The following is a 6,817-nucleotide window of genomic DNA, read 5'->3' as shown; positions in this document are numbered from 1 at the left end:
GATATGCTTAAGCTTGGCTGTAATAAAAACCTGCAGGCACACTGGCTAGATTTTAGATTTTAAATAAGGTGCTATCTCCAGCCTCCCTCCTCCTTCTGTTACTGCCAGCAGATGGAAGCACTGAGCCATAAATGTGGCCTGTTACAGCCTGCTGAATGAATATAGCCAAGGGTGACCAATCCAATCTGCAAAAGGCTGATGTGGCTGCAGATCTTCATTCCAGACAAGCAGCAGAAGACCTCACACACACACACCTCATATAATGATGACCTGCAGCCACACCGGCCGTATCAGATAATACGAGAACCTTGATAGTGAGGTAAAAACTCAAACAAACTGCAGAATAGATCTAACCCAAAATGATTAGAGTCAGTATTACAACCCCAGTTCCACAAATCTTGGGACACTGTTAAATGTAGAACATAGAACACATATCAGTGTTAAAACTGACACATTCTACCATTTCATGAACAACATTAGACCATGTAGAGCTGAATGGAAAACACTAAGATCTCCAAAAAGTTGGGAAAATGCTCCAAAATGCTTGAAAAGTATATGGCACTTTTAAATCACAGAGAGCAAGGTACAGCAGGCCAAGAGTCAGTATTGGATGCTGGTGATCTTCAGGCCCTCAGCTGGCATTGCATTAAACCCCCCGCCCCTGTACTGAGTCTTTCCTGGAAATCACTACATGGGCTCAGGTACACTTCCAGTAATTACTGTCTGTCTGTGAACACAGTTCACCATGCAATCTAGTAATGCAATTAAAGCTGCATCATTAAAAAGAAGAAGTCATGGGTCACCTTGATCCATAAACAGTGCCATCTTCTCTGCCAGTATGCCAAAGCATATTTAAAATGGGCAGATTAACCAAAATTGTACATATTTAAAAAGGACTTTGACCTAGAGAAGATGGCAGAGTTTCTGCATTATCTTATCATTTGGTTTCCTCTTTGCCTTTATGTTGCTCCATCCCAATTTTTTTGGTTCATAAGTTCAAAAAGAGTTTATGATTTTATTAAATTGGCAAAATGTGTCTCTTTCAATATCGACGTGCATCTCAGAATTTTGAATATCATTGAAACATTACTTTATTTCAGTAATTAAGTTTGTGAATGTGAAACTCATATATTATATTGATGTATTTTATTGTTGATGATTATGGCTTACAGCCCATAAAAACCCAAACATCAGTGTCCCAAAAAATTAGAATATTATAATTATAAGACCAATTGGTACTTTTAGCAATGTGGGCAGTGTGCCAAGTCCTGCTGGAAAATGAAATCTGGATGAAGTGCTGTAAGATGCACCTGTAAAATGTGTATGTAATGTTCTATTGTAAATAACATTCTATTAAATATGCAAAATCATTGCATTTTGCAGATTCTTTTTACATTTATTTACACCTTACACAACATCCCAACTTTTTTGTAACTGGGTTTGTAGTACTAGTACTCTAAGATGCTTTGTTACAGACCCAGGTACAGAAAAAAGGCTCCTCGGCCTAGATTCCATTCATAGATATCGCTTCATAAACAGAAGATAACGTGTATTTACAGAGAGCATTGTGTTCCCATGCTGTTCTTTCATTTCTGCACAATCACAGTGATGATTCAGCCCCAGGCGTATCTCAGAGCTCTTAATGAGCCTCCTTAAGATAAGATACGACTATGACTTCACCATGTGTTATGATGGGTCATCATCAAATAAATCAGTTCAAGCTGATTATTTTAATTCAACGCGAGTCAGAAACCAATATCAGATAATGATCACCTTTATAATGCTTACTGACGCACGCTCTCATTTAGGCCTTTCATTTTAGAGAGAGAACAAACATGCAGGCCGCTGTTTTATTTATTTATTTAGTAAAGGAATAGCATCGGAAATGATTTGGCTTGCTTTCTTATGAACAAATTATATTACATTATTCTAAAATTATATTTAATGGGTTAAATCTCTTGCAGAACACAAATTTCATGTGAAAAACTGATCTACTATCAGAAGGAAATGGGGTTAGTAGATCAGTAGTGATCAGTAGATTTTGTGCATAAGTGCAGGTGATTAGTTTATGAGAAAAAAAAACTTTAGAAAATAGGCTGATTTTTTTCACATTTTATGAATTTAGACTTTAGACTAAATAATGCTAAAAGTATAATTTTTTATTCAGTGCTCTTTGTTTTATAATCTATTTAAGTGGCAAAAGAGATGACCCAGAAATGCATGCTTACCAGGTTATGGCTTGTCAAATAATCTACACAAATATAATTAATAAAAATATATAAAATACAAAAATCACCTTGAACCAGTCATATCCATAAGTTATATTAAAAGTACATTTTCAACATTTTATTTTAATATAATAGTTATTCGGTTTAAAAAAAAGGCTTTTAATTTATGAGGAAAATTAACATGTCCACATTTTAGATATATATTTACATCAGATATATTGTTCATATCTGACGAAAGCTATCACAACACCATTTATATGACTGGAAATACCACAGTTCTATATCACAGTAATATATGAATCAAAAACTGTACAATATTATATTACATATATAATATTTATATTCCATTACATTATTATAAGCTACACTGGCAGTTCAGAAGTCATGGGATGTCAGTATGTAAACTGATCATGAAGAAGTACCCTAGGTGACAGCTTGGGATATACTGTAAGTTGTGAGGTGTTATCTTGTAAGAAAGGTTGAACATTGGCCAAGGTGCTCATGGCAAGGCAATTTCCACAGTGTCGATCCACAGTGTCACAAGGTATGTGTATCTGGAATATTTCACAGAAGGCATTAATATCATCCACAGTGACAGAACAGTGGGTAATAATGATCGTGATTGGCTGCATCTGGCTAGAATTGTCCACACAAACAGTAACTGACAAGCAAAATCACTCCACATTCAATGCAAGAGACCTCACATCAGATCTTGCAGGTCAGTGCAATGTTCTTTATCTTGGCAAAAGTCACGGGACATGATATTAGTTTCTATACTATTTTGGCATGTCAGTGTGTACAATCACGAAATCCTCATTTTGTTTCATCCTAAATTGCTTCAGTAAAAAAGTGAATAATAATAAAACTGGTATTGCTTCATAACTCTTGTGTGCAATAGTTGCAGTAGATTGCTGACCTGTTTGTGCAATACACCCCACACTGCCCTTATTAGTCTTGCCCGGGCTGATAAAAAAAATAAAGTTATAAAGATAAAAATTCCCCGAGCCCTAAAGCCACCGTATTCATGTTTTCCCTGTCTAGGTGCTCAAAGAGTGGTGGAGACTCAGTGTTTTTGTTTATGCTAAGAGTCTGAGATTCTTCACTTTTGAAGTTAAAGCTGAAAATATATTGATTTTTGAGGTCCAATGTCTTAAAAGCAGAGCCCTGTCTGTATAAAACCCTGGCATAAGATTGTGCAAATGAGTTGAAGAAATAAACAAACTTTGTTGTTTTCTGTTCCTCACAGGTCAGAGCCTAAGAAAGAGGTCTGCAGTGTCTTCAGGACACAGAGACATGTCCAAACACTGATAGAAAATAGAAATACAATGTAATACTATAAAAAGCGTATGTTTCTAATGATCTTTTATAAACTTATTTAGTATCTGGTGACCGGACAGGCCAAGAGAGTATTGCAATCTTCTGAAGACATTTCTGGGAAACCCTTGCTGTGTGTGAGTGAGCATTATCCTGCTGAAAGAATGAGGCAACACATGGATGAATCAGATAGATAGATAGATAGATAGATAGATAGATAGATAGATAGATAGATAGATAGATAGATTCAGAAGCAGATATACATAGAACACAGAAGTTACAAACAAAGGATAAGATAGAATGATACAGACAAAGAATGATAAAGACAGACAAAATATAAAGTATATAGGTATAAAAGAGACACAGAGAGACAGACAGAGAGACAGACAGAAAGATAGATAGATAGATAGATAGATAGATAGATAGATAGATAGATAGATAGATAGATAGATAGATAGATAGATAGATAGATAGACAGACAAAAAGAAAGAGAGATGGACAGAAAGACAGATGGGCAAATAGATAGATAAAAAGAAAGAAAGAAAGGCAGAAAGAAAGAAAGAAAGAAAGAAAGAAAGAAAGAAAGAAAGAAAGACGGACGGACGGATAGGCAAGCAGACAGACAGACAGACAGACAGATAGACAGATAGACAGATAGACAGATAGAAAGATAGATAGATACATAGATAGATACATAGATAGATATAGACAGACAGACAGACAGACAGAAAGAGAGATGGACAGACAGACAGACAGACAGACAGTCAGGCAGACAGATAGTTAAATAGATAAACAGACAGAAAAAGAAAGAAAGAAAGAAAGAAAGAAAGAAAAGACAGACAGACAGACAGATGGACAGACTGACAGACAGACAGACCGACAGGTAGGCAGGCAGACTCAGACAGACAGATAGAAACTTTATTAATGCCAGAGGAAAATTTGAGACATCCAGATATACAGAGTACACACAAAATTAAGTAGATAAGTATAAAAGAGACACAGACAGAGAGACAGACAAACAAACAGACAGAAAGAAAGACGGATGTACTGACAGAAAGATAGATAGACAAAGAGACAGACAGACGGATTGACAAATGGATGGACAGACAGACAGCACACATAAGGTATAAAATAAGGATAAGATAGAATGATACAGATAAAGACAAAGATACAATATACAGTGTAAAAGTATAAAGGCAGAGTAGAGTCTGTTAGTGTCCAAAACACAGTAAAGCAACAACGTACACAATTTACTGTGCATATTGGAAAGTTGGCTAATGTCAGCCATGCAGACAGTGCAAGTACACAGTTATATAAAAATTGTGCGGTGCAAATTGCAAATATGTCAACCTTGGACCATAGAAAAACCTGAAACAAATGAATATAAAAAACTAGTAGTGCTGTAGGTGGTAAAATAATACAAATAATATAATAGGGTGTCTGCAGAGATGGGGTGTATCCATTGGAGTGACCGGAATGAAGAAGTGTCAGATTTGCTATGCTGAGAGGAATTGAAGTCTTATGGCCTGAGGAATAAAAGATTTCCTGAGTCTGTCCGTGGAGCAGGACTGGGACAGCAGTCTGCCGCTGAATGAGCTCCTCTGCCTGGTGATCATGCTGTGCAGAGGATGGTGAACGTTGTCCATGATGAGAGAACAAACGAGACAATGGCTGGCTGATAGACAGCCTAGATGGTGGACAATTTGTCAAAATGATCAAAGTCTGTGAACTGAGCAAAATGTCAGTGTTGTAGAGGCTGTGGAATGTGTAGCATTGAACAATCCCTCACCAGGAGTTTTACAGTTTATAACTGTGTAAAGCCTGAAATTTATATATATCACCCCATTGAAACGTTTAACCAGCCCTTTTTCTGCAGCCGCTTTTAGTTGCTGCTTGTTTGTGGGTTTTTCTGCCTCCAGTGTTGTTTTCAGTCCCAATTAAGCTGAGGACAGGTGATATCAGCACCTTTGCCTTAAGAGACCCTTGACTTGTTTTTCTGGTATGTTTTGGTTCATTAGCCTGGAGTTCACTGAAGCTGAAACAATACAATCACTTTAGTACAATTTGTCTCTGAAACTCTGAGCAGAAACTTCACCTCACTACACTTCTGGATTTATCCCCATTCTCCTATTAGAAATATAAGGATTTAGCTATTTATAGGTATATATTTGAGTAAAATGAAAATTGTTGTTTTATTCTATAAACTACAGACAACATTTCTCCCAAATTCCAAATAAAAATATTGCCATTTAGAGCATTTATTTGCAAAAAATGAGAAATGGCCGAAATAACAAAAAAGATGCAGAGCTTTTAGACCTCAAATAATACAAAGAAAACAAGTTCATATTTGATTGTACAACCCTGGTTTTTAATCACAGTTTCCACGCATCTTGGCATGTTCATCTTCCACTCCTGGCATAAGAGGTTTTCAATTTGGTAAAATCAAAGAAACTCATCATTTTAAGATGTCTTGTTTTTTTCCAGAGCTGAAAAAGGAGAAAAAAAGAAAAAGGACAAAATGAGAAAATGAAAAAGGAGAAAAAAAGAAAAAGGAAAAAAGGAGGAAAGGAAAAAGGAGAAAAGGAAAAAGGAGAAAAAAGAAAAAGAAAAAAGTAGAAAAAGAAATAGAGCAAAATAAAAAAAGAAGAAAAAGAAAAAAGAAGAAGAATTAAAAAGAACAAAAACAAGAAGAAGAAAGAACAGAAAGTGCTAATAAACTTGTTCTGGGCTTAAATAGCAATAAACAGGAAGTGATGTCACTTCTGGCAATATTGGAGGGAAACCTGCTCATAAAAGTCCTCCAAACAAGCACAATGGTTTCTTCCCCCCCAGTGGAGACACTGATGAGACTCTGTACAGTAAACAAATACATGTAAGTCCATTTTCCTTTGTTTAATTCCTTTGTTTAATTAGTGTAAATATTTTTAGGTGTCTCTGGATGTGTTGTTGGTCCAGTGTACCAAAAATAAAAAAAAACTTTTTTTATTTTCCTGTAGGTTTCACTCTCAGTCTGCAACAAACGGTGTATCAATTAATTAATAAAGGTTGTTTTTAACCCATAAAGTAGTTTCTTTTTGTTAGATCTTCTATTTAGCAGCTTATTGGTTACCCTTCTTTTTTTCTTCCATAGGTTTGGTTTAACCAGGAAGGACTTTTTTATTTTATTTTATTTTTTTACTGCAATGACTCTAAACAAAGTTATCCATTTAAGTTTTCTGTTATTTGAAGTGTTCTTTATTGATTAGGGTTTCTCATATTTGTTTAAACTGTACATT

The sequence above is a fragment of the Astyanax mexicanus genome, chromosome 4, assembly GCF_023375975.1.
Source record: "Astyanax mexicanus isolate ESR-SI-001 chromosome 4, AstMex3_surface, whole genome shotgun sequence".
Lineage (NCBI taxonomy): Eukaryota > Metazoa > Chordata > Actinopteri > Characiformes > Acestrorhamphidae > Astyanax > Astyanax mexicanus.
This window is presented reverse-complemented; position numbering follows the sequence as displayed.